Here is a 24,617-nt window from a genome sequence, read left to right as displayed (position 1 = left end):
AGGACACTTGTGTTTTATTAAACAGTGTCTTAAACCTGAAAATGTAATTTGAAAAAAAAAACGCTATTGGACATTAGCTGGTGCCTTTTGTAATGATTTGGTGCGGTTCATTACATAATCTATTACTGAAGAGCCTTATTAAAATTTACACGAACCAGCTAGAAGTCGAACCTACAATCTTAAGATCCGAAATCAGATGCGTTATTTATTAAAACTCTAGTATATCACATAACCTGAATTCCCCCATAGTGTGCTCAGCGCCGCTACTAGTAATACACCGCCCCGTCTTAAATTTCAAAGTGTGAAACGTGTTTTCTGAATTTTTATGAGTTTTAAAATATAATCTCTTTAAATCAGACAAAGGGTTTATATTTCGCACTGAAATTCCGATTGATTGAGAATTCAAAGAAAGACTGTTTTCTTCCACAATACCGTGAAAGTATCACATCCACCAGACTCTCCAAGTTCTCCAGACCTTGCTGGGTGAGCATTTGCTCCGTTAAATAAGGTCACGTATCGTGTTAAATCATTTCTTCTCAACACCACAGTTCCTAGTGCACGTTTTCTCTATGAAAAAATACATTTTTCCCCTTGCACGATTTCTCGTTTTTTTATCAAAGCGTACAGAAAGAAGATAAAAGTAGAAACAGTGTCGCAAAAGAACTCTGTCACTGTTGGGATATGTCAAACGCATTGAACGACAGCATTTTTTTTCTTTAACCAAAAACCTGCATAGGGAGATCAAAACCCACTTGAAAAAATCCACTTGAGACGTTTTCGTTGGGGAGGAGGGTTGTGAAAGGGCAAAAAATAAATCTGTTCCGTTACGAACGGCGAAGGTCGCAGGTGATTCACTCCTCTTGACTAGGTCGCGCTAGGTGTTGCAGAGAAGTTTATATCAGGCTGAAGAAACTCCTCTTTCTCAGCTCCGCTTCTCTATTGTTTTGAAACTGTGGCCGCGCTAACGAATGACGTCATTATACTGCGCGACCCTGCATGTATTTCACCCACGTGTGGGTGACTGAATAATTTTCTTTAAAGAAAGTTGTTGTGTTTCTTTAAAATAACTTCAGGTTCTGAATACGTAACGTCTTGTCGACTGCGTTTATGCTTGAACAGAGCACAGCCCTGACAACAGGATCTGTGAAGAATAAAAAATAAGTTGTTCTGTTTAAACTTCGGAAGTCAGCCTTTGTTTCTGACCGACTCTGAAGAAGGATGGCGGAGTGCTTGTTAAATCTGCAAACCCAGCTTGACTCTTTCATGCACGTTTTGCTCAAATCGATCGTGTATGAAGTGTCAGAAGTTTTTGGAAACAGGATGTGTGATTCGGAGGACGAGTTTCAAGACAAACTCCGCAGCGTCTCCCGGATCCTGGTGAGACGGGCCGTGTTTAAAATCACACAGTGTGTGGAGGACAGTGTCGGGAGTGAAATGGCGCAACTGAAGAAGGAAAACGAGAGCCTGAAGTGGAGATTGCAGCTGAGGGAGAAGGAGACGGGAGCAGGAGGAGATCAGGAACAGACAGATCGTGTTGGACACACGCTTCCCTGTGAAGTCTCTGCAGAAATAAAAGAAGAAATGGATACGGAACTGCAGCTCTCAGGTCAGTGTGGTGACTTGTATGAAGTCAGTATGTGTGTTTAAAACCAGTGTCTATAACTTCCTCACCGGTGAGATTTTTTAAATAACAAACTTTATTTTAAAGAAAACATCTCGCAAGAGTAAACATTCTCGTTATCTAACAAACTATCAAACTGTCATCAAAAAACTTTCCTCACTGGTGAGAATATAGTGCAGAGATGCAGAGTGAAGTGGGAAAGACTTGTGATGTAGCAACGGGATTCTTTACTAGAAACTGAACTGTTTTGTCCGGTTAAGGTGCTGAAAACACCTCGTTCACATTCAACAATTGTTCCACTGAATCAATTTGTAACCCAACATCATTATGAAACAACATTTATAAATATTGTATTTACGTTGTATTGGTCTAGATTTAATATGTATACTAATGATTGTGTAAAAAAAATATTTCAATTGGTTTAAGTATTACCGTCCTCCACGGTCTGTGTCTGTATTAACTCCTCTGGAATATTAATCCAGTGTGTCTGTATTAACCTCTCTCTCTAAGTGCATTGTTTATGTACTGTACTGTGCAGTAAGTGTGTGTGAATCAACCCCTCTCTCTCTCAGTGCAGTGTTAATATACCGGAGTGTCCAGTCAGTGTGTCTGTATGAACCCCTCTCTCAGTACTGTGTTAATGTACTGTAGTGTTCAGTCAGCATGTCTCTATTAAGACCTCTCTCTCAGTGCAGTTTTAATGTAATGTTATGCCCAATCACTGTCTGTATTTACCCCTCTGTCTTAGTGTAGTGTTAATGTACTGTAGTGTGCAAGCAGTTTGTCTGTTAACCCACCTCTCTCTCTCAATGCATTGTTTATGTGCTGTAGTGTACAGTCAGTGTCTGTATTAACCCCTCTCTTTCAGTATAGTGTTAATGCACGGTAGTGTCCAGTCAGTCTGTCTGTGTTCACCCCTCTCTCTTAGTGCAGTGTTCATGTGCCCTCTCTCTCAGTGCAGTGTTAATGTACTGTTATGTCCAATCAGTGTCTGTATTTACCCCTCTGTCTCAGTGTAGTGTTAATGTACTGTAGGGTGCAGTCAATTTGTCTGTTAACCCACCTCTCTCTCTCAGTGCATTGTTAATGTGCTGAAGTGTCCAGTCAGTGTCTGGATTAACCCCTCTCTCTCAGTATAGTGTTAATGCTCTGTAGTGTCCAGTTAGTCAGTGTGTCTGTATTAACCTCTTTCTCTGATTGCAGTGTTAATGTTCTGTGGTGTCCACTCAGTCTGTATTGATCCCTCTCTCTCAGTGCACTGTTAATGTAAATATAATGTGATTGTGATATTATTACAGTAGACTTACTTTTTACATGGTAGTTAGGTTTCTGACAAAGCTAAATCAGAACACCTCCTTATACCCACATATTCCGCTATGTTTAAACAACCCAAATTGATTGTGAGTGTACTTGTATGCGTGTGTGTGGTTTAAAGCTTTTTAGATCACATGGCCTCAGCTATCACTACTATGCTGATGATACTCAAATATACATCCATACCAAACCTGACGCTGATGTGTCTGTCTCTATTCTATTTAGTTGCATCTCCCATATAAAATCTTGGGTGACTCAAAATGTCCTTCATCTTAACTGTGACAAGACTGAAGTCATGCTTATTGGCACCACCCATCAACTTTGTAAAACCAATGCTGTAACTCTATCTGTAGATTTTCTTATACTTGAGCCTCAGTCTATATTGAAAAACTTGGGGATGATATTTGATGTTTGACCCATATGTGCAGCATGTTGTCAAAACATCTTTCATTCACTTCAAAAATATTTCTCCACTACGCCCTGTGTTATCACTAACTGTGGCTGAAAAGAGTTGTCTAATCTTGAATAGACTACTGTAACGCTCTACTCTCTGGGGACTCTAAATCCACATTGAACAAACTTCAGTATGTCCAAAATTCAGTAGCCAGAATCCTGACTAGGTCTAGTCACATTACTCCTATCCTGGAGTCCTTGCACTGGCTTCCTGTCAAGTTGCATGTCAACTTAACAATCCTCCTGCTCACCTATAAGCCTCTCCATGGCTTGGTACCTCAGTACCTGTCTGGGTTATCATCCTACTCCCCACCTCACAACCTTCGCTCTTCTAATTGTGTTCTCCTATCTGTCCCCAAGTCCGTCTACAATCAATGGGTGAGATGGCCTTCTCCTATTATGCCCCAAAGCTCTGGAACTCTCTCCCCAAGGATATCAGAGAGTCACCTTCTCTAAACTCCTTCAAATCCAGACTCAAAACCTTCTTCTTTAGAAGACCCTTCATTGAACTATTCTTTACCCCTCTGCTCCTACTGTATTTAGTACCACCATCTACTGTCTCCTCTAACTGTGTGTTCTCATCATGCTTATTTTGTGTATTTTTTGTTGTTGGCATTCTGTAAAATGCTTTGAGAAGCCACCTTTAAAGGTGCTATATAAAATAAAGTTTTTTATTATTATTATAAAGATTTTGTCTTGTTCTGTTTACAGGTTCAGAGGCCAGTGCTCTCTCTGAGGCTGGGGAAAGGGCTCCTCTTGAACAGAAGCACAGTGAGGAGGAGTGGGGCTCCAGTCTGATGCAGGAGACAGAGCTCACTGCTCCAGAAGGGAAAAAGACTCTCAGTGAGCAGCACACAGAGAGCAGACAGATTGTTGAGGTTCTGGACTCTGTGCCCATGATGAAGATGGAGTCTGAGAGTGAGACACCTGGGCGCTTAGTATGTGATGATTTTACAAAGAAGATGAATAATCTGGACTCGAACAATATTACACAAGGTTGTAATGAACTGGGCTGTGTCTCTGTACAAGAGCACAGTGAAGAACTGGATGTCTTTAATCTTACAGAGCAGGACATGGAGCCCCAGTTGATTGACTGTGCAGAGCAGCAGACTGATGTACCTAGTGAAGAAAACATTGTTGAGATACAGCACAGAGAGGAGAGTCAGTACAGGGAGGAGCAACAGCAGCTCCTACAGGGCTTGATAATTAGGCCTTGTTCTGTTCAAGTGGAGAGACTGTCATTGCACAGTCTCAAACAATCATGCAATCCCTTAGCATCTGATGACTTTACACACAGGTTTAATAATCTGGTTACTCAGAAAATTGTTGAAAGTTTTAATGAACTGGAGAGTGTGTCTGTTCTTGGGCAAAGAGAGGAACAACTGAATGAACTGGGCGGTTTTAGTCTCAGAGAGCTGGAGAAGGAGCCCCAGATGATTCACACTGCTGAGCAGAACACTGAGGGACATAATGAAGAAAACAAATCTCACTTTCATCACACAGAGCAAGACCATTCCATGGAGCATTTTCAGAATAAGAGACCCCAGCATGATCAGAGGATGAGGAAGAATCACTCAAGGCCTTGCTCCGATGGAGTGGACAAACTGCTATTATGGCACAGGGAGGAGGAGCGTTTCTGTCAGTCTAGCATTTCAAAACCCTACCGGCACCTTCACACAGGAGAGAGACCATTCAGCTGCAGTCAGTGTGGGAAGAGTTTTAGACAATCAAGTAACTTAATAACCCACCAGCGCATTCACACAGGAGAGAGGCCTTTCAGCTGCAGTCAGTGTGGGAAGAGTTTTAGTCGGTCAGGTGACTTAAAAACCCACAAGCGCATTCACACAGGAGAGAGGCCGTTCAGCTGCAGTCAGTGTGGGAAGAGTTTTAGTCGGTCAGATGACTTAAAAACACACCAGCGCATTCACACAGGAGAGAGACCATTCAGCTGCAGTCAGTGTGGGAAGAGTTTTATTCGGTCAAGTACCTTAATAACCCACCAGCGCATTCACACAGGGGAGAGGCCGTTCAGCTGCAGTCAGTGTGGGAAGAGTTTTAGTAAAAGAAACCACTTACAATCACACCAGCGCATTCACACAGGGGAGAGACCGTTCAGCTGCAGTCAGTGTGGGAAGAGTTTTAGTCAGTCAGGCGACTTAACAAGCCACCAGCGCATTCACACAGGAGAGAGACCATTCAGCTGCAGACAGTGTGGGAAGAGTTTTAGTCGGTCAGGTGACTTAAAAACCCACCAGCGCATTCATACAGGAGAGAGACCGTTCAGCTGCAGTCAGTGTGGGAAGAGTTTTAGTCGGTCAGATGTCTTAAAAACCCACCAGCGCATTCATACAGGAGAGAGACCGTTCAGCTGCAGTCAGTGTGGGAAGAGTTTTAGTCGGTCAGATGTCTTAATAACCCACCAGCGTATTCACACAGGAGAGAGATAATTCAGCTGCAGTTAGTGTGGGAAGAGTTTTTTTCCAGTCAGGTGACTTAAAAACACCAATCTAGTCACCAGGTCAGTCACCAGTCAAGTCAACTAAAATGTCTTTTAGTGCAAGTAGGTAGATGCATCAGCATGTGACATCCGAAAAAGGCTCCACTGTCGAAACATTTATTTTCTTCTCTTTTCAGCAAACCTTTACTTGTTCCTAAAATATCTATTAGTCATAGTCACCCACTTTTGAGTTCGTCTGGTCCATTAAATTTTGACTATACTCTTATTTACAGTTGACTAAAATAGAAATAGCTCTTGTCACAGAGTTTAATTTGTGTATAGTAAAATGTTTTTAGTTTAATTCAATTTTAAAATGAATTAGGTCTACATTGAATTAATTTCTAAATTGAATTGAATTCCTTATACCCTTGGAATGTTAATTATAGTCATGTTTAATTTACAATTAAGACTGTCTCATTGGATAGGCTTGTTATTGTTTAACAGCTTTTAACTTACCATGTTAAGCAAAGAATGTGTGTAAAACAGATTAAGATCCTTAACTGTCACTCTTAAGGGAAAAAAAAGTCACACATCTGATTAAATTCTACAGAAAGAGCTCAAAGTCTGTGTTGCACAATCTAAAGTGTATTTATCCCCAGGGAGGATATATATATCAAATACAAGAAATATTTATGCAATAAAGGGTACAAAATAAAGAATAAGATATTGTATGAATCTCTTTTAATAAGAAAATCTATTTTGGCACCATTAGTAATAATTCTATATTTTAATGTTTTTTTTCACTGCAGCTATTTTTTTTTAAACAAGACAGGACAAGCAATATATACAGTGCCTTCAGAAAATATTCACATCCCATTGTTTATTTCTCATTCTGCTGTGTTGCAAAGTCAAATTAAATCATATTTGAATGGGATTTTTTCCACTCCTGTAGAAGCAATTCTCTGTAATGTTAAGTATTTAGAATGGAAAATTACTTAATTGATAAGTATTCACTCCCTTTGTTTTAACAACCTAATTTGGGTCAATTATCTTGAGAGATCACACTTAATACATTAACAAGGTACACCTGTGTTCATTTCAAATTCACTGGTGTTCAATTGCTTGATAAATTGCACAATAAATATCACTGACTGTCAAAAAAACCATCAACAACAGGCAATGTTCAAAACAGCAAAAAGATAACAGGTTATGTGCAAAAACATGCATAAACAGAATGAAATAAAGGGAATGAAATTATGGGGATCTACCTCTACCATACATTGACATGTATGGTAGAGGTAGATTTTCAATGTGTGTTTGGGTTTTTGGTAAGAAAGAAAGAAGGCGCTGTGAGTTTCAGATCATAGGTGAGAGGTGAGGTGAGAGTGAGAGAAGCTGGGAGTTTAATAGTTTGATAATGCAGGGGTAAGAACTGTCTCTGAGTCTGGTAGTCCAGGCCCGAATGCTCCGGTACCGTTTTCCAGATGGTAGCAGATCATAAAGTCTGTAGCTGGGGTGTGTCAGGTCTTTGATGATGCTTAGAGCTTTCCTCAAGCACCGTCTGTCATTAATGTCCTGTATAGATGGGAGGGCAACCCCAGTGATAGACTGGGCAGTTTTCACCACCCGCTGTAGGGCTTTGCAGTCAGAAGCACTGCAGTTGCCATACCACACTGTGATGCAGCCTGTCAGTGTGCTTTCTGTAGTGCATCTGTAAAAGTTAGTGAGGATCTGGGGAGATATCTTAGCCTTCTTCAACCGTCTTAGGAAGTACAGGCGCTGTTGCGCTTTCTTGATCAGACAGGTGGTGTTGAGAGACCATGTGAGGTTCTCGGTGATATGGACGCCAAGGAATTCCAAGTTACTGACCCTTTCAACTTAAGCACATTGTGAAAGGTGTTGATGGGGTCTGTTAATTTAGCCTCAAACAAAAGTTAAACTAAGATGCCATAAAGCTGATTTGCTTTAGCAGCCCCAGTGACTTAACGTTACATAATAACAGACAGGAACAACACCCACAGACAGGACAAACCAGACCAATGTCTGCTGCATATCAAAGGGCAGAACCTAGAGCAAGACAGAGTAGGACAAGAAGTAATTATATATCAAAGAACAGGACAAGCACTCAGATTGTGAAACAAACTTTCTTCTGACTGTATATATAAGAGCTGGGAAACCCTTGCAGTTTGTCTGTTCTGTGGGGCAGACCCAGCGCGCGTTGTCGGACTTATTGAGCTCAATAAAACTGAATCCACACAAGACTGTGTCCTGCTAAGGAAGCTAAGGTTAATAATATTATTAATAATATGAGTATAGACCAGTTGTGCTAGCAGTTTAATCACCAGTGACTGCTGAGCTGAGTGTTAAGTGAGGAGTTGGCCCTGTATGCTAACACCAGACTCATATTCACTGACCTCAAGGGTACTTGTAAGTGTGATGGCAGCTCCGCTGGCAGCACTGATAGATCTGGAGATGGTATCTAGTCCAGATAAAACAGGGTCAGTTCTAGACCACTTAAGGAGGAGTATTATAAGGGCTAAAGGTAAAGGGAACATGGAAACAAAAGTTATGTATTTAGATTGAAATAAAACATAATAAAAATAATAATTGCTTACACTTTTATAGTGCTTTTCTGGACACTCCACTCAAAGCGCTTTACAGGTAATGAGGACTCCCCTCCACTGCCACCAATGTGCAGCCCCACCTGGATGATGCAACAGCAGCCATAGTGCGCCAGAACGCTCACCACACATCAGCTCTCAGTGGGAAGGAGAGCAGAGTAATGAAGCCAGTGCAGAGATGGGGATTATTAGGAGGCCATGATTAGTAAGGGCTAATGGGAAATTTGGCCAGGACACCAGGGTTACACCCCTACTCTTTTTCAAGAAACACCCTGGGATTTTTAATGACCACAGAGATTCGGGACCTCGGTTTTACATCTCATCTGAAGGACGGCGCCTGTTTAAAGTGTAGTGTCCCCGTCACTATAATGGGGCACTAGGACCCACATGGACCACAGGGTGAGCGCCCCCTGCAGGCCCCACTAACACCTCATCCAGCAGCAACCTTCCCAGGAGGTCTCCCATCCAGGTACTGACCAGGCTCACACCTGCTGAGCTTCAGTGGGTTGCCAGTTGTGAGTTGCAGCTGCTGCTAAATGAATGGCGATAGTATTGTTGTTAAGTTATGAGAATATGGGGAGGGAATTAATATTAGCAATGCTAAGTCAAGAAAAGAAGACAAACAACTTTTAAAAAAAGTTAAAAGAAGGGTTGTGCGACAAGCAAAAAGGGTAAAAAAACAGGTAGTGATGGGCTGCGAGAGGTGGCGATGACGGAGAAGAATGTGAGGTGTGGAGAGGACAGAAGTATAAGCCTGGATGGGTGATAGAAGAAAGAACTGGAGTATAAATGTAAAGAATAACCTTCTGCCTTCCACCTCATAACCCTGGTGAGGCAAGAAAGAATAATACAGCACACAATAGCACAGAACGTGTGCTCAAAAGTACGATAAGTAAAAAAAAAATTGGATTGCAATCTGATTGGAAGTAACAAACATTGCTTGTTGAAAAAAACTGAATGGAATACGTGATACTGTGTTTATTAAAAGTTACACAGCCGTTAAAATAGATACATGTAAAAGTAAAATGGACGCTGTCATTTCGTATAGTTTTCACTGGGATGTTATTTTGTTCAGTCTTTTTATCTGTTATCTACCCGTAGAGTCTACAGTTTTAATCAATAATTTACTACTTATGTCTGTGAAACAGTGAGAGGGAGCTCCCATTCCTCATTCAAACTAATCAAAGCTACTGATGAGGAAAGAAAGAGTTGAGTAACTATAACTCATTTCCCTCTTCAGGTAAAAAGTGTATAAAACACGATTGTGATTTGGAGAAAAGTTGTCAATGATTTGTTATTATGTCAAAAGTATTTTCCGTTCAGATTTGAGTGTATTTGTTAAATTATATTGAGTTATTAGAACAAAGTTGGTAGCGCCAATCCTCATAGTTAGCATAAAGGCCATGTATTTGGTATGTTAAATGAAATTTGAATTTAATTTTAAATTAAATTAAATTTGAATGTTAAATGAAATGAAATTTGAAATTAGCAATTTAGTTCATGTTCGGTAATAGCCTTAGATTATTTAGCCTTAGGAACAGAAACTGTTCCTGGTTTTCTATATTTATTGGTGTTTATAATAACCAAAGTGCTCCACATTTTTATATTGCTAGTGAACATTATGTTTTTAAAGAAATACTAATGTGGTCTCGTGATATCGTCGATTTAGATTGTGTTTTACTGAAATGTAGAATATACTAAGGAGAAGACTGAATAAGACATAATGCAGAATATTTTCTTAATGTATAGTTAGAAAAATATTAAGAACCATTTTTGTAACTTTCAGCTTATATTCTTTGTTATATTGTATTACTGTAAATTGTTTATCCTATATAGAATCACACTAAAAGCCACTGATGAGGAAACAAGTTGAGTGACTGATTATTTAATCATTTCCCTCTTCAGGGGCGCAACACTTCCCCTCTCATGGCGAGATCTCGACTTCTTTAACACCTCTGGATAAGGTTCTTCTGTGGAGCAGGCTTTAGACCTCTGCGTACAGCACCCTTGATGTCATTTTATTTTTACAGCATCCGCAATCAGTACAATCAATACAGCAATCATACTGGATTTGACTAGGATTCTGAAATGTCTCTTGCAAAGTTATTCAGGTTTGCTTGAACTTTTAATAAAAAAGTGATCTGAAACTACCCAGCTTACAATCTCTGAGGTAGTTGTCACTAAACTCATACGTGATGTGCCATGTGCCTTTACTTTTTTTGTGTTCAAGAGTATTTGTTGTGTGAGCTCCTCACTGCGTGTCCTGTACTGTACTGTAATTTCGTTTAGATTATCTACGAAGAGTACAGCGACTAGAACACCTTGAACGTCTATAAGAATGTGTATATATAAAAATGCTAAAGAATATGTAAAGTGATTAACATTTTCTTGATGTCGATTTTCTGATTATGTCTCGGCGTCATTTAATGAATTCTCTTAGTGACAGGTCATTTCTTTCCGGTATTTTATTCTGGTGCTGTTATTGATCGCATACGAAACCTTATTCTCATCAGGAAAATGTCACCTACAAAGTCACTGTGAAACTTGTTTTGGGAAAAGTTTCTTAATATTTCATTTGATTAGCATGCAAGAAAATTTGATCATAACCTATGGAATTTCCCGCCAGTGTGGAGCTTGAAATCACAACCTTAAGATTTAGAGTTTAAGAGTCACAGAAGAGGTCGGCCTGGTGTTCAGTTCGCCAACGATAAGCTCCGGCAGTGCTCCTCTGTAAAGCAGATTGTTCGGATCGGTTATGTGGGACGGCACTTCGATACTAAGATGGTTTGCAGCACACGCATGGTTTTCCCCCTTCACGCAAAAAACTTAGACGAAGGAAGCTCTCTTGTCTTGGGCTGCTGTCTCCCGGATTTAAAGCGCTCTGGGTGCCAGCTAGGTCTCTAACAAGCACACTATAAAGACAGGAATTACACTTTGCTCACGTCACGCATGGAATGGCGAGGCTACTTGTTCCAATATTATCTAGTCTCACCTCATATGGTGCCGATTCCTGGTTTTCAATTAAGAAAGAGCACTGCAAACACCGTAAACAGTGCAGAACGTGTGATGAAAGAAGTCTTTTCCCCCCTTTGTCTAAAGCAGAACAGCGGAGTCATGCCGAGGGTTGTGAGATCAAGATTTCAGTGGAGCACTGTCGTCTATGTCTTTAGCTACATGAGTTGGACATCTTCTTGTACACGGAAAGCAGATTGAGATCCTCTGACAGAGGTAGCAAGCGCTCCTAGTTAGTAAAGTTGTTTGTGTCCCTGCCTGTCACGCGGGAAACCGGGGCTTGATTACCGATGGGGAGACAGCTAGTTTTTTTATGATCAGATTCCAGTCTTTAATGCTGTGTGTGAGAGTTTACGTAACTTTCCTTTTCTCACATTTTCTGACAACTATTCCGAAGGAGCGCTCTGTCAACTCCTAATACTTTTAAAAAATCTGCCTGCATGTTTGATTAGTTTTGTTTTATTTAGAAAATGTTCAATATTGATCATAACTAAAGAAAATTATGATCAGAAACAAAAACAAAATGTTGAAGATGCAACTCGATCTTGAATCAGACCTGGGTGACACGGGCTTCTGTTCTGATATGGTTATACGAAAAACAGGAGGAATCTTTTCTCTCCTATGGAGCATGAGCTGAATCAGGAATGAGACATTTCGTGTGTTTGTGCATATGTCAACGCATGGCGTAAAACTAAAACTAAATTAAAAACTAACATTAAGTTTTAAGAGACATTCATTTATATACAAACAAGAGACAGACAAAGCAATAATTCTACATTAACTTGTCCTGCACTGATCAGACTAATTGAAATGGTCTGATTCAGAGCCTGTGAAGCTCGTACTAATACAACATTTTCCTTTGATTTCCTTTGAGGGCGGAGTTGTCTTTAAAATCTGGATTAAATAAAAAGGAGTGACGTCAGTGTAAAACAGCTTTCCTTCTTGGGGAACAACGGTAGTAGTATAAAGCGACACCTTTCGTCAAACTTTTGACAGGTACCATGCCCCCTTTTCCAGCCAATGGTCGTCCGAGGTGGTTGGCTGTCCCGCCCCCATGCCAGCCAATGTCGTGTTGTTATGTGTGCATGTCCCACCCCCTTAGGAGCCAATGGTGTGGGTCGAAACTCCCGCCTCCCCCTGGCCGGTCGGTCCGGCGCCTCAGGGTCCCAAAGCCCCAAGTCGGCGCATCCCTCGCTTTAGGTGTGTGAAAGTGTGTATTGGTTTGGAAGGGGACCATGTCTGCCGCGGGGATGAGTGCGCTCTATTATAACCCTAGGAAATCGGGTAGTTACGGAGGCGCGGGGAGTCTGGTGCGGGCCGCGAGATCCCGGGGTGTGAGCGGCTGGGTGGTCGAGTGGTTGTCCGGCCAGGCTGCTTATACGCTGCACAAGCCGGCGCGCGTACGTTTTAAGAGAAACAGGACGCTGGTGTCCGAAATGGACTGGCAGTGGCAGGCCGACTTGGTGGACATGAGAGAACACCGCTAGTTCAACGACGGTTTCTGTTACATCTTAATGTGTATAGACATGCTGTCTAAATACGCTTGGGCCGTGCCGCTGAAAACCAAGACTGGAGGGGCCGTGACAGGCGCATTCCGAAATATACTGCAAGAGGGGCGTGCTCCTAAAAAGCTACAAACGGACGATGGTAAAAAATTTCTTAACAGGACCTTCCAAAATTTTCTCAAACGTGAGAATATTGAACATTTCGTTACGGCCAGCGATGTGAAGGCTAGCGTGGTCGAGAGGTTTAACAGAACTATTAAAACAAAGATGTGGAGGTACCTGACACACAAAAACACCTTTCGATATATCGACGTCCTTTCAGATCTTATTTACGCTTATAACCATAGTTACCACAAGACTATTAAACGAACCCCGGCTTCTGTTACGTCCGACAACTCCCTTGAGGTGTGGAGAACGGTCAATGACGAGCACTTTAAGAGAAAACCGTCAAAGTTTTCATTTAATGTGGGTGATCGCGTGCGGGTGTCCAAAATAAAGGGAGTGTTTGAGAAGGGATATGAACAGACCTTCACAGATGAAATTTTCACTGTCAAAGAGCGGACCGCGGCTCTGAGACCCTATTACAAACTGCAGGACTACGCAGGCAACAACATTAAGGGCTCCTTCTATGCCGAAGAGCTACAGAAGATAAACCCAGATGTTGAGAACGTCTACCGCATCCAACGGATTTTAGCAGCCAGGGGTCGTGGCAAAAACAGCTTTTGGTAAAGTGGCGTGGCTGGAGCGATAAATTCAATAGTTGAGTGAAGGCTTCTGAGGTCCGAGACATATAGAGGTGGTGAAAAATGAACCCCAATGGTTTCTATGTGATGCTGGCTAGTAATTCATCCTCAAAGATGTTTCCAAAGAACACTAACGCGTGCTTCACAGAGCATCTGGCAAAGGCGATTGACCTGGACGGGGGCTGGGAAGTGGGCCTGGTCGAACTACACTATCCGAATACACTAAACACTTTTGATGAAGACGAAGTTTTTCTGTTCGTCAGCGAGGAGCTCAAGACTATCTGGACCTGTACCTTACCGAGAGGGTACTACGGCAACATCGAGCAGCTCTTGCATGAAATGAAACGGGCTGCTGAAAAATCCAAGTTAACGGCTGTAAGTCTTAAATACAACCCCATTAGCCGGTCGGTAAGGATTGTTAGTGATAAACGGTTTGTTATGCAAGTGCGTGACCACCTAGCGCGGATGTTGGGTTTTAATTCGGGTGTCGCCGGTGTAAAATCACCGCACCCCGTCGATATGACTGGCGGATTTAACACCATGTATATATACACCGATATCATAGAACACCAGTTAATAGGCGACGTCTACGTACCGCTTTTGTGTTGTGTGCCCTTCAGAGGCGTGGATGGTGAATTCGTCACAGTATTGTACGACAAACCCCATTACGTGCTGGTGAGCATCGACCATTTTAACAACATCACTATTGAAATAAAGACGGATCAAAACGAACACGTGTCATTTGCATTTGGATAGGTCATCGTCAAGCTGCATTTCAGACCTGTGAAAGCGACAAACATCTAAAAGGATGACGGTCATCAAGAGCTACGGGGATCCTTCTTTGTATACACACTACTACAAACAACAGGCTGGTTATGGATTACCAGGATTTTCAGGGCTACCGGTTCAGTACGGCGCTGGTATCGGGGGGTATTTTCAGAGCGCTATTTAGAAAAGCCGTGCCTTTTCTGAAACGCGGGTTTGAAATAGCTAAGCCGCACATGGCATCGGCAGCTAAAAACATCACCAAAGACGTGGTCAGCAACGTTACAAGCGCGGTCATGTCTAAGGTGGCTGCACATCAGCAGGAAGGTTCAGGTCTAGCATACATCCGCAGGGGTGTCAGGAGAAAAAGACAGACGTCATCATCACACCGTCGGGGGCCGCCGAAACCTGATAAAAGAATGGCTAAGCGCAGACAGGCAACTCATAAAAGCTTCAGGTCGACCAAGAAGAGCGTGACACACCGCAATCAACGAGACACGAAACGAGACATATTTTAAACATGGCTTTTGTTCATGTCTGCAGAATGAGCCAAGTCGGAGCTGGACATATTTAAATTAGCACCTACCCAAACAAGCATCGAGAAAAGCTTGTACATAGAAGTTCCACCCCTCACAGCCCTAACAGAAAACGCACCTCTGGAGTTCTACGTCGCAGGCAACGGAGAAGATTATTTAGATTTAAACAACACCCTGCTCTATTTGACCTGTAAAATAATGGAAGAAGACGGTCGGGACATTGATGCGGCAGCCCGTGTGAGCCTGGTGAAGTACCCCATCGCAGCCATCTTCAGCCAGGTTGACATCACCGTAGGAGACCGATTGATCAGCCAGAGCAACAACTGCTATCCTTACAGAGCCTTTATAGAGTCGGTCCTGAACTACAACGACGCAGTATTCAACAGGGCTCTTTGACAAAGACACAGCCGGGGAACACGAGTCCACAATTTTGGATGGTCCCAATCAGGGGTTCAGAAAAAGAGCATCATACACGACGCAAAGCCGAAAACTAGAGCTCCTGGATCACATTCACGCCGACCTGTTTTTTCAGGACAAACTACTACTGAATGGCGTAGACCTGAAAATAAAACTCACACGAAACAGAGATGCTTTCTGCTTAATGAACAACGCCGGAGAATACAAACTGAGCGTACTCTCTGCATCTTTGTTTGTGAAAAGAGTCAGAGTGTCACCCGGGGTCAGACTGGGACACGCCGAAGCACTCCTGACGGCCAACGCTAAATACCCCATAGACCGCGTACAGATGAAAGTCTTCAGCCTGCCTGCCGGGAGCCGTGTATGTAACCAAGAAAACCTCTTTCTCGGACAGTTACCCAAAGTGGTCATTTTGGGGTTTGTGGACAACGCGGCATTCAGCGGCAGTTTTACCCAAAACCCCTTCAATTTTAAACACTACAACACTAACTTTCTGGCTCTCTACGTGGACGGTGAACAAATCCCCACTAAACCGCTTCAACCAGACTTCCAGAATGGACATTGCGTCCGTTAATATTTGAATCTGGTGAAAACAGCCGGGAAGCGTCTGAAAGACAAACCACTTCTGGTGGACCGCGAGGAGTACGCGCGAGGTTACACATTGTTCGCTTTCAACCTCAGCCCCGACGACGAGTGCACAGGACATTATTCACTTATCAAAACGGGTAATCTGAGAGCTGAAATACGCTTCGCGCTACCGCTACCCACTACAGTTAACATGGTTGTGTACACGCTGTTCGACAACGTGATAGAGCTAGATATGAGACGTCAAGTCATTTACGACTTCAGCTAAAAAGCACTGGAGGCCACACAACCTGCACATAAAGATGAACACCAAACAGCTGGAAGACATTCTAACCCAGGACCGCTACACCCGAGACAGTTTTCTAGGCGTGTTCCCCAGTGATGCCCTACCGCGTGAGAGACTGGCGTGGCCTCCTCTGAGTTTAATAGTTAATACTCACCCACACGACCGCCCCGGTGAACACTGGCTGGCTATTTACTTACCCGACGACGAGGGCGCAGAATTTTTCGACTCCTACGGATTTTCACCCGAAGCCTTTTTTTTTCCCAAGAATATTATTGATTTCTTAAACAGAAATGCTAATTCCATATTTTACAACAACAGACAATCGCAAGATTCTTTTGCGGTGACCTGCGGTCTACATCGTGTCTTTTTTCTATACCATTGTAGCGGCAATGCTTGTTAATAAGACAGAATTAAGCGTTGGTATGCTCCTAAAAGAGGCCCCATCTCACCCTCCATCTCTGTGGTGCAGCCACAGAGAAAGAATTCATGCAAGCTGATTTAAGAGTGTTTTCTTGTGATAAGAAACAAGCTCCCAGACGGGGATGCAATTAGCTGAGCCTGGCTATCATGATCAATGGTCATCTATTGGCGCCTATCAGTCTAGGGAGTGCCGAATGGACATCTGGACTGCATTCCTAAGTGTCAAGAGTAAGTGACCTATATCTCACCTTGACCAACCAATCAGGGACTGGCAGGGCGTGGTAATACCACGTGGGTCTCCAATGCCCGCCAAACTCTCAACCAATCAGCACACATCTGGGTCTTGATCAAAAAGGGAGCGCAAGCTCAGTTCTGGGCTCTCCTTGGCCATTTTCGCGCATCCTCAGAGACAATCACGTGACAACTGCTGTTGTCTGCAAAAGGACTTGGACTTTGTTCAAAGTGCGAGGCCGAGGAACCCGTACGTACTCAGAATTCTACCAACGTGAATGCTCCGCTTGATCAACGGCAGCCTACAGTTGGACCCTCGTCGACAACCTGAATAGCTTATTCAGAAGCAGCGCTGGACCGGGAACGAACCAGTTTCTTCCCAGGCAAAAGAGTGACTTGTGAGGACTCGCGGTCACACTCTGTGCATAGAGACTTTCTACTAGCCAGCCGGACTGCTGGTAGATCCCCTCGGAGCAACGACTGCCCTGCGCGCCGCAGTCAGATTCCTCCGCCCGTCCTACTCCGAGCTGCACCTCGACTGGTTGGCCGGTAGCCAGAGGACGCCGTCACAACGCCCATTGGACAACCGCTGCAACAGAGGCTGCAACAGAGCCTGTCAGCTGGTTTGGTGTTCGTGCCGGGAAATTCCAAATCCAAACACAGTGGATAAGTAAACCCCATGTTCTACATTGCGTCTCGAGAATTCAATTGTACCTCAAGTTGTTATCAATTTAATTCATGAGTAATGTATTTACTTCCGAGTTTAGAGTAACAGTGGGTAATAACACTGATTAGCGATTTGGTAACCGAACGATATATATTGACATATATTCTCTGTTGTGTATCTCTTTGTGATTGCATCTCTTCGAGATTATATACCTTGTATATTGATAACCCTCACCGTAAGGTCTGCCGCTCGTATCCAGGCAGACTAGTATATGTTTGTTGCACAGTTATATTAATAAATGTATCCCGTGTATTGAACCCGTGTGTGCGTTGTTAGTTGTTCTGACGATTGATTTTCTAAAAGCCCCAACGAACAACCTCGTGATTACTGCTACAATTAATAATTGTCTCAGTAAACCCATCAAAACCACTACACCATAGATGTAAAGGTTTATCTTTTAGAAACATTTTAGAACTTTATTCTACGAATGCAATCCAGAATGACCCCATGGTGGAAATGTTTCTGAAAAACCGACGCCGTGTGAGATGGAGACCCTGATACCCTTTTAAGCCATTTGAAAATACGAATGTTCAATTACGCGGGTGTTTACGACAATTTAAAACATGTCATAAATGTTAATCGACCGTCTAAAATAAAAATGAAATCAAACCATTTCGATGTCTGTGTGGTTATTATTTAGAAAGAACACAAAACATGAATTAAAATCAATACAATATTTTTATTATACATTCGCTGTTATAGCACTCAAGCTTTTTTTAATGTTATGTTTAATGTTACATCCAAGCCATTTTCTTACAAAAATTTTTAACTATATTGCTCACGCTTTTTAATATACATTTCAAGTCATTTATCACAAACACACATACCCAGAGAAAAAATGTTACAAAGACAACCATGTGGGTCTAGGTATTAATGATCGTCTCCTTTCAGCGGTTATCTAAGAGACCGGGTCGACCATCGACAACTCTACTGGTTGTTTTAAAGTTTTGACCGACGCTGCACACCCCAGCGGGGCAGCCTTGAGTTTTTCAAGTAGCTCTCGGTTACCAGCGTTGGCTAGCAAGGTGCCCGGCACGTTGGTTTCTGCCATAGCCTCCATGAACACATCCCAACCTTTTGGCTTCTTACCGACCGCAACTGCTTGCTGCTGCGTGAGAGCCCTGACAAGACCAATCATGTGAGAGCCCTCAACGGGTGCCCCCTTGTACACAAATTCCCCTTTTTCATTCCAGGCTATTAATGGTTCATTGCGGGCCATGGTCTTTAACAATATCTTGGCATTTCTCCGGAACCGCTGAGACACACTGTCCAAAATATACCCAAAGTCAGTGTCGCTCAATGTCGGCGGTTGTGCTAACGTGAGTGATAGCTCGGCGGGTGCATTTTCATGTAGTACAACAGTTAAAGTCCCCTTTTCGGAAGTCTCCTGGCGTATTAATGTCAAATACCGTTGTAACACCTAACTGTACAATTTCACTTTTTCATATTCGGCCAGATGCGAGTTCTGAAGAATGTCTCGCATTTCATCATCCAACCGACGGGTTGTTATTTTTTCGAACCCAGACCGCTCTCGGAGTCGATCGAGCTGTTTCTGAGGTACCAGGTACATTTTTTCAGCGTGCTCCAATATTGACGTTGTAGAAGCCCCGTAATCAATGGTACTGCAATACTCAACAGGGTCCCGATAAAACCGCCGGACTGGTTCACCAAGAGTCTCTTTCTTTTAAGAGAAAGACCCTTTCGACTCAAAGTCTTTATAAGCTTACGCTTTCTCTTCAGGGTCCCAAACTGCTTAGCAGATAACGGTATGTTCCCTTTCAAGGTATTCAAGGCAATTTCAGCTATGGCCTGTATAAGATCATTTGTAGCCCTGCAGAGAATAGTTTTCCGCTGCTTGGGGGCGGCTTTCACCAGAAAATTTAAGAGAGTCAGGTTTCTCAGAACGCGTGAAGACATGATGACGCCCCGAACTTGTTTTTTCGACTGAGTCTGTGGTTGCGAGATCACCAACTTTTAGATTTTTTAAATACATAAGCCATGGGTACATCTGGGGGGAAAAGACCTGTTCACAAACGATAGTCATCTGGGGTGTCGGCATTTAAATCCACCAACAAGTAACCGAAAGGTTTTTTAGTAGCGTCATCGAACGCTTCCAAAAAAAAATGGCTTTACCGGGGTACATCTGCCGGGACATGGTTGTAATCTGTAGTTTATCTCTAGGGTTTTTAAACAGCACCATGTAGTTTGTATTTAACGCGATGGTTCTACTTTTCCGGCCTTGACAAAACACATTTTGGACGATATACATGATGCTGAGGTTTCGGTGGTGTACGTATTTGGTAAAAGCTTTTTCTATCTCATTATTTTCACACGCAGACTCCATCAAATCATCAACTACAATCAAATTTACTCTACCCTGCGGCAGTAGCTGGTCGTCGGAAAACGACGTTGGTAGTCCTTCTATAAACTGAATGTATGGAAATTTCACAAGCAACTCAGCGTATAGAGGTCGCCAGCAGCTGTAACACCAGACTGTGTTTTCGGGTTTAAGAGTCATAACGGTATCACCGTTCTCCAAGAGCTGTTTTATAAAATAACTTTTACCGCAATTCGTGGGTCCGGACAACATGCATGAAAAAGGGTGTTTTAACCTGACATCCATCGTGTTAATATCCGTAGGGCAACGATGTCAAATTTTCTTGCAGCACCCGCTTGTCGTACACCACCTTCTGGGTTTTCTTTAAGGTCCGGGTCTCACTGCGCCAATCCTTTTTAACACGCACGATCATCGGCTGTTGAATAGAAATGTGTTTAAATTCCCGGCACTCTGCATAAGGGTTAACGCCATAGTCAAAAACCAAGTTCCGCAGACTCTTAAAGTTAACTTTTTCACAATTGTTCACATTGAGCGTAATGCCTTTTACCTTTAAACAGGCTTTCCCTCCAGACAGTTTGTACCCGTACGACTTGGGTCCTGTTGATACAAACTCGGTGATGTGTTGTCCAGCAGCTATTTCGCTGGTCAGCTCACCCAAGTAGTCACCCAGTTCCGGATTCCACTCACCCTCCCGGCTCACAAAGATAACCGAATCTGTCTCGTGGTACAGACAGTGGCCTTGCAAAGCATTTAGCAGATTGTATAACTCCAAGCGGGCATAGGCGGTTGTAAAGCTAGCGATGAAAATGTTAGTGTTTGAATGGCCTGTATAGTGGTGTTTAGTGTTTCCACGTAACACAGGCTGTGTTTTCATTGATAAACTCGCAGGCTGACACCTCATGATATGGCGTAAATAAGTACCTGAACAATTCATCGGGGTTTCTCACAATGGTGGTCTGTGGTAAATTGTCTCTTTGTCCATACTTCCCCCACAAACTGTTCAAGGCAATTTTTGAAAGCTGTCTTTTGGCCGGATTCTTTTTAATGTTGCCGGGGTCCAGCCGTCACCCGCTTTTTCATAATATTCGCTGATATATCTTTGTTGTTTCGCGACATCTGTACACCCCTCAGGAAACCCCGAAGCTTCCTGTTTCCCTTTCAGATGCAGTTTGATGTAGTCGGTAAAAATATCGTGTGAGGCCTTTTCGAAATGCCAAATTTCGTAAATTTTACACACTCAATACCCCAGATCTAAGGCCATCTGTAATTCAGGGGTGCACCAGACACCAGTCAAGGCGCGATCTTCATCACCGTGCTCACAGGGGGTGGTCTGTTTTGTTTCAGCACACGTACGACACAGTGTGAAAAACAGTTTTTTGTCAATTTTGGTTGGAAGAACTGGAAAGTATAAACGTCTGCGTGGGTAAACTTTCACCTTCGCTAAACCGAAATACCGTTTTAAATCTCCAAAGTTGTTATAAATGATTCGGGGGTGCCCCAGTGGGTATTTTTTAGTTTTGTTCACAAACGGATACAGACTGGTGAAATCATAGCTGTGTAATGCAAACAAATAGCATTTGTTCTCCCCCGAAAAAGTGACTCCCGCGGTTGCAGAGGCTCTGGTAACTGCGCAGCTGTTAAAAATTTACCCAAGTCTCCATTTTCAACAAGCATGTCTCTGAACTCGTGCTCCCACAAAACACGCACGTTAAAACCTCTCATTTTGAGAAAATTAATTTTAACCATCGTACAACCAGCCAAAAGTAGTGTTTGTCAGCGGATTAAAATCGTTTTCACAATAACAAACGCTACAACCATGAAAAAAGCAACCGTTGAGCTCAAAGGCTGTCGGCACTCCGTCAATTACAGCATAACCATCCAGAAAATATGGGCCAACCTTGAACTCACTGGCCGTGGTTAACGGGTGTTGGATTTTAACGGGCTCTGTGTGTTCGATGTACATAAGCCACTTTAACTAACCCCGCCACACACACCGCACGTCTCCAAAACATCACAAATTATCTCTAATACGTGATTTTAAAACGTTAAGACCAATCCGTTAAAGTATGAAGAACAACACCCCATCATTTGTTGCCTATTAATACCTTAAAGACTTTTACGCTTGCGATGTGTGGAAATTTATCTCAAACTTTCGAAAAAGCTGTCGCGAATGTGTTATTAAAAATAAACTGTGTCTTATTACATTATTTTAAAAACTTTAAGACCAAACCCGCGTGTTTAAAATTTCTTTTCTGGGCAAACACATCATTTGTGTTTGCGTTGTGTGTTAATACTTTTAAAGTTTAAAACGTATAAACTGATATGTGAATACTATTCGCTCTCGATAAAACAAGGGGGGGGGGGTCATCACAACATTGGTTGTGATGCGTTTTAAAGCATCACAACCAATTGAAAAATGTCTTGTGTTATGTAGGCGTGGTTACACCATTGGCGCATATTCTTAAACGCTCCGGACTGACAGGGTCGCAGCGCGTCCTTGGCGCTGTCAGACACCGCCCCTTGTTAGGAGCTGCGGAGATGGCTTCTTTGTGTGGAGAAACAACGGGGTCTGCTACTCTACAAAGTGAAGAGGTAGGCGGCTAAAATATTTTTTCTGATCGTGGAATTGTTGTATCGGTGCTTAGCGTATGTCATTTTAATACTTGGTCTTCTTTTTAGCAAAACCCGACCCCACCCTCTGCACCCTGTGACAGCGGCGGGGGTGTGAGTTCAGCTGGGGTACCAGATGTTGAAGAACTGCCGGGTGCTAGCGATGATACCACGCTACAAATGGTAAATATTAACAAAAAACCTTAGCTCAAAAGTTTTTTAAGCCTTTCTTTTCTTTTTCCTTTAATAGAATAAAGAGGATGTGGACGGGTCAATCTTCAGCCTACCAGCACAACTGAATGTTTCGTGTCTATGCTTGTGTGTTCGGCCAAATGTTAATAAAGCTGATGCCCAACAAGGTTTAGCTAACGATGTCCCTAATGAGCCCAATGTTTGAAACACCTACTGTTGAAATAAAGCGGTTCACATTTCACATGGTGTTTGTCCTGCGAGTTCTTTCCGTGAGACTTTACGCAGTCAGTGTGTGTGTGCTTACAACCCTGCTGCTTTTGAGACACGGCTTGTGCAGCGTATAAGCAGCCTGGCCGGACAACCACTCGGCCACCCGGCCGTGGCTGGCGCCGCTCACAACACGGGATCTCGCAGCTCACACCAGACTCTCCGTGCCGCTGTAACTACCCGATTCCCTAGGTTTATAATAGAGCGCACTCAACCCCGCTGCAGACATGGTCCCCTTCCAAACCAATACACACTTTCACATACCTAAAGCGAGGGATGCACCGCCTTTGGGCTTTGGGACCCTGAGGCTCCGGACCGACTGGCCGGGGGGGAAGGCGGGAGTTCCGACCCTTAACAACACACCATTGGCTCCTGAGGGGGCGGGACATGCACAAATAACAACACGCCATTGGCTGACAAGGGGGCGTGGTACCTGCCAAAAGTTTGACGAAAGGTGTCGCTTTATACTACTCAGAACACATGTAAGACTTACACACAACTTTTAATATGCTGTAGTGAATTTGCAGGTATCCTGGGGAGGGAAGAGAACTGATATTAAGGAAATACATATTTAAAGGGGATGTAAGTATTAAATGTGTTTTGTCACATCTGGGTGTTAACTGAATAACATTTTAGCATTATTTTTTGTGTTTTGACTCTATACTTGTGTTTATCAGGAGACAGCAGAAATATTGATGTTTACATTTATATTCACATTCCCAGTGATATTGACTTAGGTACTCCACTATTTACTTGTAGTTTGACTGGTGTCAAAAGTTGAAAATCTCTGCAAACATCAAGATGGCTAAGGACGTGGAAAGAAACTCAATCACATTTAGAGAAGGTAATGTTTAGATCGGATTAATTCAAAGTGTGTCTCTGGGTGCGTTTGATCTACCAACGTTGTGTTTAACTGAAGGACACCCTGACTGAGTGTGCCATAGAAACTGACATTTTTTGTATTTTTTCTACATTCACAGATTTTTGGCTAAAGTAAAAAAAAAGATCGTTGTCATTTTCTTGCCAGCTGGCAGTAATTCTTTTGCACTGATAAGAAAGATGAGCATTTTATCTTTCGCAATGTGTGGATTTCTTGAAAAACAAGTTGTGCCAAAAGCGAAATTAAAAGTTCATTTAAACATAATGCAGAAGCATATTGTCTGTAACAATAAACAGTGGGCGAAGACAGGAAGTAAGGCACTGCTGGGATTTGAACCCAGGATCTCCTGTTTACTAGACAGGCGTTTTAACCAACTAAGCCATAGCGCCAGCAAAGCACTGCCCTTTTTCAGCCAGTTGGACACACTGCTCTGTTATATCTTCGTTCGGTGTGCGGTGAGCCTGATCACTGAGCAAGTTGAGAAAGGATGTGAAATGGCTTTTATCTGCCAATTTCATTACCAAGGAGCTCAATATGCTTTTGATTATCTACAGGGTGTGTAGTGCAACACAGGCGATGGACTGCTGGGATTTGGAGCCAGGATTTCCCGTTAACTAGACAGGTGCTTTAACCAACTAAGCCACGGCGCCGGCAGAA

General features: G+C 42.9%; 1 non-coding gene and 1 pseudogene across 1 annotated transcript; one reads left to right on the top strand and one right to left on the bottom strand.

Annotated features, from left to right (window-relative positions):
* The first annotated feature begins 999 nt into the window (after window positions 1-999).
* On the top strand, window positions 1,000-8,255 carry LOC138242783 (zinc finger protein 436-like; annotated as a pseudogene).
* A 16,020-nt stretch (window positions 8,256-24,275) lies between these two features.
* Window positions 24,276-24,349, bottom strand: trnat-agu (transfer RNA threonine (anticodon AGU)). Its single transcript has one exon. It is a non-coding gene; the product is annotated as a tRNA-Thr (tRNA).
* Between the last annotated feature and the right edge of the window lie 268 nt (window positions 24,350-24,617).

The sequence above is a fragment of the Lepisosteus oculatus genome, chromosome 14, assembly GCF_040954835.1.
Source record: "Lepisosteus oculatus isolate fLepOcu1 chromosome 14, fLepOcu1.hap2, whole genome shotgun sequence".
Lineage (NCBI taxonomy): Eukaryota > Metazoa > Chordata > Actinopteri > Semionotiformes > Lepisosteidae > Lepisosteus > Lepisosteus oculatus.
The sequence above is the reverse complement of the archived record's forward strand: the minus strand, read 5'-3'. Positions and strand labels throughout refer to the sequence as shown.